A 14543-nucleotide genomic window follows, 5' to 3' on the forward strand; every position below is an offset into this window, starting at 1 on the left:
TGGATTGAGAGAAATCCTGCATTAATGCTCTTGTCTGTTTCACATGCTCCCAAAGCTCTAGTTTTCACTACTGATACGTGAAATGTGACTGTAAAATAAATGTAATCTGTAAGCCGCATTGAAAAGTTCTGTCTCATTCTCATGTCTAAGTAAATGGATGTTGTGATGTCTTAGGTGTTGACCATTTAAAACTTGGCGAATTTTCTACCCATGTTCCTGTTACTTAATGAAAAGGTTCTTACAAGTGAGATTTCATTAATTGGAAGAATGACAGTTTTTCAGAAGTGAGAATGCAATTACTGTGGTAGATTTCTATCACTACTTAACAAATTACCACACATTTAATGGCTTAAAAACAACATATATTATTTTCTCACAGTTTTAAAAACTCAGGAATCTTGATATGGCCCTAACTGGGTCAGATCTCTGATTTCAGTCAAAGGATCAGAGATATCACAATCTCACAAGACTTCACTCTAGTTGTTGGCAAGGCTGCTTTAATTTATGGAGGAAACCAGCTCTGATATTGTGATTTATAATAAGAAATCTATATTTGATCTCTGTCCACTGTTCCTGGCACAGAACTCCTAAAATCCTTGGAATTTCCTAAGTGATGTCTTTGTTATGTTAACGAGGCGACTTTTGTAAGTAAAATGTTCCTCAGAGTTCTGTGAGCCATCCTAGCAGTTAATCAAACTTAGGGAGGGGTTCATGAGAACCTCTAATTTATAGCCAGTCAATCAGAAGCACAGGTGACAACATGACTTGTGATTGGTACCTTATGTGGTGGCAGTCTTGTGGGACTGAGCCCTTACCCTGTGGGATCTGATCTTTCTCAGAGTAGATAGTGTCAGAATTGAGTTGAATTGTAGGACACCCAGCTGGTGTGTTGGAGAATTGTTTGGTAGTGTGGGCAATCCCCACCATACGTTGGAATTGTAATAGAATCATTTTTGAGCTCCTGTGGTTGTAGGCAGAAATCTGTTGCTTGCAGTTGCAGGACTGGAGTTCCCACTTTCTTGCTGCCCATCTATCAGAGGCGACTCTCAGCTCCTAGAGGACCCCAGAGCAGTTCCTTGTCACATTGCCCTTTCAGAAGTTCCCTCACAATATAGCAGCTTAATTCTTCAAAGTCAGCAGTAAAATACCTCATTCTGGTCAGCTGAGGCACAGTCTTCTATAAAGTCATGTCACACTTTTTGCCATATAGCAGAATCTAATGATGGGAGTCTGTTGACATACTCCATTGGCTAAAAGAAAGTCGTAAGTTCTGCTGGCTCTCAAGGAGAGGAGATTATACAAAGGCTTGATTCATTGGAGGACAGCTTAGAATTTTGCATATGACAATGACTAAATAAATATCCTAAGTATCAGCTATGTCTTAGAAGGAAACATGGTAAATAGAAAACAAAATCAAGAGAATTTGAGCAATTTTATTGCTATGGAAAAATCAAGGAATAGGAGGAAAAAATTCCTCAAAGTAAATTTCAAAAAGTGTTATCCAAAAGGCCAACTAAGTTGTAGTTGGATGAAAATACTAAAATTATAAGTCTGTGGGACAATTAGTTTCCTTGGATATTTCTTTTATTATATGTAAAGAACAGATATTACTATATTTAAATTTGGAAATGACCATTTGGATGAGAACCAATAAGTTTCCCTTTGATTTTTATTGGTGATGTTTTTATTTCTTAAGTACATTAGTTTTGGGAAAACAAAATTTACTTTATGTATCTGATCTTTCTCAGAGTAGATAGTGTCAGAATTGAGTTGAATTGTGGGAAACCCAACTGGTGTGTTGGAGAATTGTTTGGTAGTGTGGGCAATCCCCACCATACATTGGAATTGTAATAGAATCATTTTTGAGCTCCTGTGGTTGTATAAATATAGATCATTATTTAAAGCAGTAAGTATTAAAAACTGCACTTGATTTTTGAGGAATGTTTTTCTGCTTTACTGACTTTCAGACGATGGAGTTACTAATAATTATGACTGGTCATAGAATGGACCCAGCCTAGAGTCTTTTCCCATTCAGCAAAACCAGTGCATTTCATACCTGACTCCAGATTTTATGGAATGAGATGATTGAAACAGTGACTCTCTGCTATTGTGTATATAGTGCACATATTGGAAAGGCAATGTTAAGCTTGAAATTATATTATGTAAAAATTGAATCCCCATGTCTGGCAAGAAGTACAGAATGTCAACAAGCCATGTCATAGTGGCTGACACCTTTGCAATTGATTAGGCTTTGATTAATCCTAAACAACTTAAGATTAGTCATATAATTAAGGTTTCTAACATTTTCAACTACTATCCCCTAGGTTCTGCGTTATATTCTGTGTCTATCTTCTTTAACATGATGCATCTCCTATAAATAAGTAACTATTGGAGAAAGAAATAAACTCTTGCATATATATGACGTGATATATATTACAATCAATTTAAGTAGCTAGTCTTCTTGGCTGTCAGGTCTTTTATGCATGTAAATGTATCATGGATGTCTTATAGGGTAATGGACATTCAAGGATTCCTAAGCATTAGACTTGTAATTTTTAATGTGAAGCTGTTAAGGAATTTATATTCCATATAATGCAATTAAAGGTCCCTTCCTTCTGTTCTGCCTCAGGGAAGGTAAAATCAAAGTTAGATTCCTTCAGATGGCTCTGTGAATGGAATATATTTAAACCAACTGTCAGATAATGCTCTTTGCAATATGGCCCTAGATGTCTAGCCACTAATTTTTTTCTTGTCCAGTTTGGGATAAATTCAGAATATAATCTTGCTTGCACCTAAACACATGGAAAGAGTTGGCTACTGTCTCACTCTGGCACAATTGCAAGTCAGTGACTTTGAAATAAATGTCTCATTTTTTTTTACATTTAATTATTTAAGTTTGTGAATAGATGCACATGGCTCATAAATGAGTAAGTATAAACAGGTACGTGATGGAAAGTTTGCGTTCTACCCCTGTACCTAGTTCCTACCTCACATTTCACATTTAACCACTATTAATATTTTTATTCTCTATCTTTCCATGTCACTATGCATTGGTTCATTTTTTGTATTTCTATTCTGTTGCATTGATCTGTCTGTCAATTCATGCCACAATATGGCTGTTTTATTTTGAGGTTTTATATTAAATTTTAATACCTAGCAGGACTGATTTCTCATGCTTGCTTTTCTTTTATCAATTTTTTATGATGATGATTTGCTCATTTTCATATGAACTCTAGAATCAGCTTGTCTATTTTTAAAAATTATCGGTTTTTAAAACAAATTACATATTTATAAATTGATTTAAGGAACACTGATATTTTCATGATATTGTCATTGTCTACAGAAGCAGAGTACAGTCCCCAGGTGATTGATTTGCTGATAGTGCTGAAGGACAAGTGAAATAAAAGTTCCAAGTTTCTGGCTTAGGTTTCTGGATGGATGTGCACTTATAGCCAAATGAGGTATAGGTACACAGACAAGGTAAACCAAACAAAATAAATACTGTGTGTGTGTGTGTGTGTGTGTGTGTGTGTGTGTGTTGGGGAGGGGGAGAAGAGGAATAATCAATTCACTTGATTTTTACTTTTATTTGGAAGTAATTTCAAACATTGAGAAAAGTTGCAAGGATAGTAAAGAACACCTGAACACCCTTTACCAGATTCAGTTATTAGGGTGTTGCCTCACTTGCTTCCTTCCCTACACTCACACACACATAGGCACATACACATGGACAGTTTTTCTGAACCAATGTAAGTTGCAAACATCAAACCCTTATACCCCTACATCCCTAAATCCTTCCGTCTGCATTTGCTAAGAATAAGGACATTTATTTCTTCATCTTCCAATCATATTCTGATTTTTGTTTTGTTTTTTTTAGTTTACTGAGTTTTAGTTGGGAACAGTTCCTCAACCTTTTAAACTTTGAAGAACGTAGGGCTTTCAAAATAAAAGTGTTCTTCATTTTGAATTTGTTTCTTGTTTCCTTATATAGGGTGTCCCAAAATTCACGCACGAAGTAATTTTGATAGAAAACACGGGTTTATATTTTAAAATTATACATTTTTATTGATTTATAAAGTATACAGTATAGGGTTATGTATGGAATAGCACATCGGGTAAATGGCCTCCACAGCTTTGCTGGCACATACGCAAAGCTGTGGTCTTCATTGGTCTTCATTGTCCCTGTTCCTGGGCCATAATTGGTACTTGGTAATGTTTATCAAATTGGAGGGATTGAAATCAAAGGGCAACAGATATCAGAATCTGATTCAATAAACCAAGTAAAATTAGGCTTTTATTTTTTGTTGTTGTTAATGCTCACGCAAAATTCAAATCTTGCGTGAATTTTGGGACACCCTATACTTAGATTTGGGTTATGCAATGTGGGAAGGAGTACCACATACATGATGTGTCCTTCCAAGATTGTCACATTCATAGACACAGGATGTACATCTGCATCTTTTTGGTGATGTTAATTTTATCTGTTTAGACAAGGTGCTGCTAATTTCTCAATGGCATAGTTACTGTTTTTCTTTTGCAAGTAATAAGTATTTTGTGGGAAGATATTTTCAGACCAGGAAAATATCCTACTCCTTCCTTATAAAACCATCCCCTCCACATTTAGTGACATTGATCATTTGCCTGCATCTTTATTATGATGGCTGCAAATGATTTTTCTAACTGCAGTAGTCCCTGTAACTTTATCAGGGGTTATCTCACTTTATCTATTTATTTATATACTTATTTAGCTATTACTAGTATGATAACAGATACTTATTTCTTCAGTGGTTTATAATCCAGCAATTAATTCATTTTGGATATGTTATTGGGGTGTGGCTGTGTTTTCTCTTCAGCTAAGGTGTACTCTTCCCAACAGTGAGGACTCTACTTTTCTTTACTTCCTACTAAATCAATCTCTCTCTCTCTCTCTCTCTCTCTCTCTCTCTCTCTCTCTCTCTCTCTCTCTCTCCACATGTCCAGAGCTCTGTTAAGAGAAGTCATTTTTTAAGACTGAATAAATGACCAAATGTCTTGAGGTTGCTGCCATTTGTAGCTTCAAGTCATAAACATTGTGTGATCACCTTCTATGGACCACTGTAGTCACCAAGTCAATTATCGGAGATTTAATATGGATCTCTGTGATAACTGTTTAGGATATGGTTATTAGAGAATCAACATCTGTATTTTAGCTATTCCTCAAAGGATAGCTTCATTAGAGAACAATGTAATTCATTGTGCACATTTCCCTAAAACCTCAGACCAGACGCTTTGGTCATATTGTATATGAGATGTCACATAGCTTAGTGGGGTTTCAATTTCTCTCACCACTCTGGAGTGTCTAATGCTGCTTCTATTGCAATTGTTTTTTAGTGGAAAATTTGCTCTGATTCTCATTTCCCACCTGAGTCTCCCTGGTTTGTTTCTCCCCTAATACTCTGTAAAGGAATAGAAAATAGATAATACTTTTCCTGATAACCACAAAGTCTATATAAGAAATTGACTTTGGAGACAGCTTGCTGTTTGTGGATTAAAAGTAAGTCTCTTTTTTCAGTTACTTTTCAAGAATATAAGTTTTTCCTCTCTTGTAGAAATTACTTTCACAGGCTCTTAAGAATTCAGAGGTCCTTTAGAAAAATCTGTGTTTGTGATGTGTATATACAAACACGCATCTTTTTATGCCCTGACATGTATCTATTCACATAGGATACACACAAATGTGTGATTTCCCCCCTACTTCATTTGTTATTTCCAAGGTGACTTAGTGGCAGGCGTATCTTAGCTTCAATAAATTTCTTTTTTATTATAGCATTCCCCCTATTCTATCCTAGCACAGTTTGTGGGGGAAGATGTTCTATAAAAACATTAGCTGTTGGTAGTTGTTGTCTTAAGAGACTTCTGAGTCCCAATTCAGGGATTTTAATTCACTCTGTCTCAAGGTTCTAAAACTAGCCTCTTCTGACATTGTTGTTGCTTTGTATTTCACTCAAGAAATTTCACCTAATCCAATTTCTGCTGCAACCTTGAGGTTTGGAACACAGCTTTTCATACATATATGCACACATACATGCACATGCACACATGTGCAAATGGAGGTAGTGTTTTAAAGGAAATCACTGGTACCCTCTCAACAAAATCTTAGCTTTGGGTCCAGCTTAATGTTACCACAGATTGATGTGGCATAAAGAGTCACCTCTTTATACACAGGTAGGGATACCAGTTAGAAATAATGCACAGGGTGGGGCACAAGTAGGGTTACAGTTATAAATATGTGAAACACAGAGTTTAAGGGGACGGGAGTGGCTCTTGTTTTATTAGCCTACACTTCATCTGCCCTCATAAACCTTAACAAAAAATACAAGGTATCTTCAAGAGAGCCACTAATATCTTTAGTTTTAGAGAAGAGCAATGACATTTATAGATATCTGTCTCTCTAACAGTTTTATCTGGTATTCTTGTATTCTTGTATTATTATTTAGTAATTGTTATATTATTTCCCATACAAACAAATGTACACCTACTTTTGCCTCTTCATGTATAAGCTAATATAATTGATGATGCCATTATACTAGAAAGTGTTTAACCATCATTGTTTTAAGAGAATTTAAATAGCAAATATAATTCAATAAACAGGCTGACATATCAAAATTAAGAATGTTTCCTAATGAAACTTGTGAATTGAGGAGTTAAATTTGCTCATTCTCTCCAACATTTCACAAGCCCTTCCAATTCCATTTATATTTTGGGAATATGGAAAAATAATATTTGACAAAGTTTAAAGATAAAGCTTCATACTACAGGACAAAAGGATTATACTTGTCTCTTTAAACCTAATTTTGGCATCATGTCCTTTTTAATTTTATTTTTAGGGGGACCAACACAGTATATTTTTTTATAGTATATTTCTGGTCAGTTGAGCATTCAGGATCAAACATAAAAAGTATTGTATAGTCTTTTTTTCTTGGAACTTAATTCTTTTTCATAGAAAAACTATGCCATGGCAGTTCCACAATTTGAAAATGTGTCCTTTATGTACATTTCAAAGTAGACTCTTTTGTTCTCTAATTTATTTCTACATTACCACTACTATCTCACCTCATGTCCTAACCACTTTATGTTTAATCTATATGTCTCTGGACTGTATTATTTAATCTTTATTTGAATACATTTTTCTTAGAAGAACAAGAAAGTGTTTGTCTGACTTAGTTTGCTCATGATGCTATGCTAAGAGGCAGTGTCATGTAGTAAAAAGCATACCTGTCCCAGAGGATTCAAAAGAGTTGCCTTCATACACAGTCTGAGTCTCCTACTGACTAGCTGTGTTTTTATACACAATTAGAGGCCTGGTGCATGAAATTTGTGCACTGAGATGAGGGGAAGGTGTCCCTCAGCCCAGCCTGCACCCTCTCCAATCTGGGACCCCTGAGGGGATGTCCAACTGCCGGTTTAGGCCCGATCCTCACAATCCAGGACTGCTGGCTCCCAACCGCTTGCCTGCCAGCCTGCTTGATTACCCCTAACTCAGCGGTTCTCAACTTGTGGGTTGCGACCATCAGAAAACACATATAGGATATCAGATATTTACATTATGATTCATAACAGTAGCAAAATTACAGTTATGAAGAAGCAACAGAAATAATTTTATGGTTGGGGCTCACCACAACATGAGGAACTATATTAAAGGGTCGCAGCATTGGGAAGGTTGAGAACCACTGCCCTAACTGCTTCCACCTGCCAGCCTGATCATCCCCTAACCACTCCCCGGCCAGCCTGATTGCCCCCAACTGCCCTCCCCTGCTGGCCCGGTCACCCCCAATTTCCCTAACTGCCCTCCCCTGCCAGCCTGGTCGTCCCTAACTGCCCCCCCTGCAGGCCTGGTCCTCCTCAACTGCCCTTCCCTGCTGGCCTGGTCAGCCCTATCTGCCCTCCCCTGCTGGCCTGATCGCTCACAACTGCCCTCCCCTGCTGGCCATCTTGTGGCAGCCATCTTGTGACCACATGGGTGTGGCCATCTTGTATGAGGGTGTGGTGGTCAATTTGCATATTACCTCTTTATTATATAGGATAAATTAACTATGACTTCCTTATTTATATGCTATAAACAATTATTCGTTTCTTCAAATAGTCGTTGTGAAGGTTAAACTAATAACACATATAAACCTCTAGTTCAGGTAGGGCAGGCAAATAGGCAGTTCTTGGAATATGTTAGCTACTATTATTTTTATTATTATGGTTGTTTCTTAAAATTTTAGATTGTGAGACCGGGGAAAACTAATTGGCCTGCTTCACTGCTTGATATAAGGAGTTGCAAACAGATTTCAATAGCATCCCTGATTGCCTCTAAGGGCTAGAAATATTTCTCTCTGTATGGTAAAATAAATCATCTACCTTGGTAGTAGTGATGGCTATTAGCTGATTAGTTTTCTCCAAAGATGTTGATCTTACAGTAAACTATAAATACTGGGTGGTAGTTGATATTTATTTATATATTTATTTACAGAAAACAATTTATTTATTGGGTTTTATCTTAAAACATCTTATTAAACTTATTGTCATCCAAAATAAAATAACAATGCTTACAACATAAATCACAAACAGATGGCTAAAATGTGAACTGTGACTTCTGTCCTTTAGGATAAACTGTACAGCGCTGTTCTCCTCCCACCTAAACTGGCTTACAGGTTTCTGGCAATTCATTCTGATAGTACATTATCCTAGGAACCTGTATTTCCAGGATTTTCACGGTCTTTGTTGTAATGTTCACCTTCTTCATCTTTTCAGGAGGAGATGCCCTCTCCTTTTTCTCTGTGGGATGTTTTCTGGTTGAGAATTGGAATTTTCGACATTACTATGCTTCTCTGCGGTCCCTGGCCTGGCAGCTTCACTGCTGGGCCCTGTGCCCAGCTGGGCTGTCTCTTCTCCAGGCTCTCTAAGTACCACCTTTCTTCCTTTAGCTAGTTTGCTATTTACATGAGCAGCCGAGGAGGAAGTTTTGGAGTTCTTATTTCCACAAGAGCTTCATGAAGAATACATTTTACACAAGGAGATTTATAACTTTCATATTGAAGTCACCAAGGCTTTTAAGATATGGGTGATTCTTTTTAAATAGTTGTGCTGGGACTCATTCCGATGCTGAAATCTTTCTTGCCAGTTAACAGACCCAGCGAAATTCCTAGTTTAATCTTCTGCACCCCGCCCCCCAAATTCTAACATAATTTTATAAGCCAGTAGGAATCTTCTAATTGTTTCTTTTGATTTTTTGAATTCCTCAATTTCATCTGTAGTTAGTTCTTTAGCATAAAAGTTCAAGCCTTGTTCCCTCCAGGGGAAAAGCCATTGAATGTAAGTGTGGTTGCGCTCCAGTTTTTCATAATCTTCTCTCCACTTATTTAGAACTTATTTGACGTAAACACCATCTGCCTTAAATGGAATTTTATTCTTATAAGAGTGAGGATTACTCAAGTCATTTTGCCATCCGATATCTTTGAAGTTTGGGTATGGTGTGGGTTTTGCACAAATCCCTCACAGCTTAAAAACATCTGTGGTTTAGCAGTTGCTTCAGTGGAATCAGCACCCTGCTTAGTGCACACTGCCTCTGCGTCCTAGTCCTGGGGCCTCCGCTGCTCTGGTTCCTGTCCTCATCTGCTGGGTGGACTTGCAGTTTTCCAAGGTGGTGGGCTTGTGGATGCTACCCTGCTGAGCACGCTTCCTAATGAAGAGGCTGGGGAAGGCACGTAGCCCCAGCATGGCCTTGGCAAGGGCACTGGGCACCCAGGGCCAGTCTGCCTCAGAGCGGCGAGTAGCAGACAGGCACACTCTGCTATTTATTTTTTGAAATGAAACTGTTATTAGGATTTTAATGGATCAGTTTGAAGTCCTGTGTGTTCATGTGACTATATAAATGGAATTACAAAAGTGAATTTCAGCAGAAAAGTTTTGGAGACAGCCATCATGTGTCTTTTCCCTTTAAGGGTTATCTTCTTATGGTTTTATTTCTTAGGAGTCTTTTTAGCACTTCTGTGACAACCCTTCCCCCAAGCAAATCAGGGAGTATCAAAGAACAGTGGGGGCTGTTAAAAATGGTATTCTGGAACATCATTCTGATTTCCCTTAGGGAACCATTTTGACATTTTATCAGACTGTGTCTAGTAGTCTATGGAGCTTTTACTTATATTTAAGACTTAAAATCCATAAAAATCAATTTTATTTTTTGTTGTATTTGCATTTATATAGATCCTTTAATATATTTTATATTATAGTTCTTTTACAGACCAATGAATTATATAGTTTTATGGCAAGGACTAAAGCTAGCAAAATTGAGAGGTATTATTTACAGAAATCCTCCTTTTACACATTTCTGCACATAAGAAGGAATGTTTCAGATTATATAAAAGTGTGAATGGAGGGGAATTAACACCTATCAGTTATTGCCTTTCAATGTCAATAGTGATCAGTAAAACATCCTAAGTAATGGATATTAAGGGATTTTTATCAGCGCAGGCAACCAACTACCTCATCTGAAGTACAGTGGGGCCTTGACTTACGAGTTTAATTCGTTCCGTGATGGAGCTCGTAACTCAAATTACTCATATGTCAAATCAACAGTGAACGAGTGAGATATGTGATGCTGGGCTAATGTTGTGGCATTCACTGTGATGTTTGCTGCACCAACTAGCGGTGGGGTATCTGAAACTGGCTCATAACCCGAATTTTAGCTCGCAACTCAAAGCAAAAAATCGGCAGAGAGACGGCTCATATCTTGAAAAACTCATTAGTCGGGACACTCATAAGTCAAGGCTCCACTGTATCATCACATAAGTGCCCCCTTACATAGTATGAGGATGGAATTTTGGCCAGGATTTATTTATAGAGGGGGAAAACATTTATTCATAACTTGGACTTGGACTCTTGGCTATAGCAGGTATATTTGAAAGCTGTGTATCACTAAAAAGGATTATAGCAATCATTAACATAAATTATAGAATCCTGTCTAAACTTCAGGCCTATTTTCACAGCAGACAACTGGGAAGATTTACCATATATTTTTAAGAATACTCAGATTGCCGAAACCGGTTTGGCTCGGTGGATAGAGTGTCAGCCTGCGGACTGAGGGGTCCTGGGTTCAATTCCGGTTGGGGGCGTGTGCCTTGGTTGCGGGCACATCCCCAGTGGGGGGTGTGCAGGAGGCAGCTGATCGATGTTTCTCTCTCATCGATGTTTCTGACTCTCTATCTCTTTCCCTTCCTCTCTGTAAAAAATCAATAAAATATATTAAAAAAAAAAAAGAATACTCAGATTGTGGAATGAGCAAGTGAGAAATCTAATGGATTGGGGGGAACAAAGAAAAAGACAATTTATAGAAAATGTAATTTATTACATAAATTAGGAGTTTTACTATTTTCTAAATTAAATTTCCTCTCAATGTTCAGCTTTAAAAAAAATATTACATGCTTACAGTACTAATATATTAATATATTACCTAGATGGCGCCCTTCTGATCTACACAGTGGGGGTTCTCCTCTGCTTTGAAAAAAGATGTTTAATCTTCTTTCCTATAACTTAAATTCAATAAAAATATGCTTTAAAGACTACAAATTTTAAGTGATACTGTATCTTAAACAGTAGAGGATCTTTGGGGTACATACAAAGTAAAAACGTACTGGTTCATGTGTCTACATTAACCCTTTACAAAAAAATCAGAAAACCCTAGAGTTGAATGAGCTCTTTATATAACACTTATTATGAAATTAAGAATCTGAAGGTGAAAAGGTTCTTGCTATAGATTATGTCCCCCCAAAATTAATTTGTTGAATCCTAATTCCCAGTGTGCTAGAATTTGGAGGTGGGGCCTTTGGTTGGTGATTAATTCCTCAGGGCAGAACCTTCACTAGTAGGATCAGTGCCCTTATAAAAGGGACCTGTAAACCAGGAAACTGGTGCCAGATTTCAAATCTGCCATCTCCTTGATCTTGGACTTTCATTTAGTTATGTCCATGGTTTTCATATCTGGCTCATCATTAGAATCTATCCGAGGAGCTTTACAAAATATATTCCTGGTCCCAAACCAGACCTAATGAATCTAATTTTCCAGGAGCAGTGAGGTGGAGGAAATTTTTTCCAGCACTTCTAGGGGATTCTATGACAAGTCAGGTTTGAGAATCATGGATTTAGACCAAAGCCAACCACATTTGGTGGAGTTTTATCTCATGGTATCTCATGCACTGGGGGGTGGGGGGTGGGGCCTTAGCCCAGCTTGCACCCTCTCAGTCAGGGAGCCCTTGGGGGATGTCCTACTGATACAATCAGTCGGACATCCTTAGTGCTGCCATGGAGGTGGGAGAGGCTCCTGCGACCGCTGCTGTGCTCGCCAGCAGTGAGCACACTGACCACCAGGGGGCAGGTCCTACAGTGAACATCTGCCAGCTGGTGGTCAGGGTACGTCATAGCGACCAGTCATTCCGTGGTTCAGTTGATTTGCATATTAGCCTTTTATTATATAGGACTAGAGGCCCAGTGCACAAAAATTTGTGAACTGGCGGGGGGGGGTGTCCCTCAGCCCCACTTCTGCCCTCTCACAGTCTGGGACTCCTCGGGAGATAACGACCTGCTGGCTTAGGCCCACTCCCAGGTGGCAGAGGGCAGGCCCAATCCCTAGGTGCCTGCCCTGCAGCTCCTGGTCGGGCTCAGAGCAGGGCCAATTGGGGAGTTGGGGCACCGCCCCCTGTCATGCACAGAGCAGGGCAGATCAGGAGGTTGCAATGCCACCCTCAGTCACGCTCAGGGTAGGGCCGATTGGGGGTTGGGGCGCCACCCCCTGTCACACTCAAAGCAGTGTCAATGGGGAGGTTGTGGCGCCACCCCCTGTCACGCACAGAGCAAGGCCAATTAGGGGGTTGTAGTGCCACCCCTGTCACATACAGACCCCACCGATCAGGGGCTTGGGGCACCTTCCCCTGTCATGAACAGAGCAGGGTGGATACGGAGGTTATGGCCCTGCTCCCTGTCACACACAGAGCTGCAGGGTGATCAGGGGGTTTTGGCTCTGCCCCCTGTCACACTGCTCCAGGGGCCAGGAGGCCTCGCTGCTCCACTGATCCCGATGCTGGGAGGCCTCGCGGCTCCTCTTGACACAGGGGCAGTGAGGCCTCGCTGCTCTACTGAGCCCAGTGCTGGGAGGCCTCGCTGCTCCGCTGATCCCGGTGCTGGGAGGCATATTACCCTTTTACTATATAGGATAGAGGCCTGGTGCACGTGTGGGAGCCGGCTGGTTTGCCCTGAAGGGTGTCCTGGATCAGGGTAGGTGTCCCCACTGGGGTGCCTGGCCAGCCTGGATGAGGGGATGATGGCTGTTTGCAGCTGGTCACACCCCCTTCAGGGTGGGGGTCCCCACTGGGGTGCCTGGCTAGTCTGGGTGAGGGGCTGAGGGTGGTTTTCAAGCTGGTGGATGACTAAAGCTCCCAACCTCTCCTTTTTTTTTTATTCTTGGATTTATTTACCTTCTATTGCTGTCACTGGAGCTGAGAGCAGCTTTAGCTGTGAGACCTGGGCTGCTGAAAGCAGGTTTCTGGCTTTGTTTACCTTCTGTATTTGAAACTTTGTTGCAACTCCAGCTCTGAGATCCTGGCCGGCTGAAAGCAGGTTTCTGGGGTTTTGTTTAGCTTCTATATTTGTAACAATGTTCCTTAGAGAGCAGCTCAGAGCCCAGCAGCGGCAGGCGGGGAATCTTGGCTTCCTCTGTCACTGGAGCAAGCAAGCCTCCTGTTCGTGTCAATAGCCTGGCTGCTGGCCGCCATCTTGGTTGGCAGTTAATTTGCATATCACCCTGATTAGCCAATGGGAAGGGTAGCGAAGTTACAGCTAATTACCACGTTTCTCTTTGATTATATAGGATGTTCAGAAATGGGGATTCCACTAGGTTCACAGATAATGTGTATTTTGAATTAACTATGCTGTCATGATATAACTTTAAATGCCGTTTTCTTGCAAAATAAAAAATATAGGCTGTAGTTTGACTCATTTTAGAAACTGCCATCTAGCCTTGCTCTCCTTTTTAAAATATGCTATTCAAAATGTTAATGTGTTATATGTAATTATCCCCTAGGCACTTTGCTGTGTAATAACCAGTCCCTTAAAATCTTTTCTTATAAGCCTTATTTCCTAACTCTTTAATGGCTTTTGCTCTTCTCAAGAATCTAGTTTCTCCAAAATATGGAGATATAGATACCAATGGCATGCAAACTCTGAGAAATTTGAAGTTGACTAATAACTAATCTTGCTAGAATATCCATTTCTAATGTCAGGAAATTAGACTTAGTTGTTTCCATTTTGGTTGACCATTAGTGCAGATAATTATTACTACACTAGAGACCCGGTGCATGAAATTCATACAGGGAGTTGGGGGGGGGGGTAATCCCTCAGCCCGGCCTGCACCCTCTCCAATCCGGGACCCCTTGGGGAATGTCCGACTGCCTCTCATAATCCAGGACTGCTGGATCCTAACTGCTCACCTACCTGCCTGCCTGATCACCCCTAACATCTCTGCCTGC

At 39.8% G+C, this 14543-nt stretch overlaps 1 pseudogene; it reads right to left on the reverse strand.

Annotated features, from left to right (window-relative positions):
• Nucleotides 1–8963: 8963 nt before the first annotated feature.
• On the reverse strand, nucleotides 8964–12441 carry LOC132223516 (opioid growth factor receptor-like protein 1; annotated as a pseudogene).
• Between the last annotated feature and the right edge of the window lie 2102 nt (nucleotides 12442–14543).

This window comes from Myotis daubentonii, chromosome X (assembly GCF_963259705.1).
Source record: "Myotis daubentonii chromosome X, mMyoDau2.1, whole genome shotgun sequence".
NCBI lineage: Eukaryota > Metazoa > Chordata > Mammalia > Chiroptera > Vespertilionidae > Myotis > Myotis daubentonii.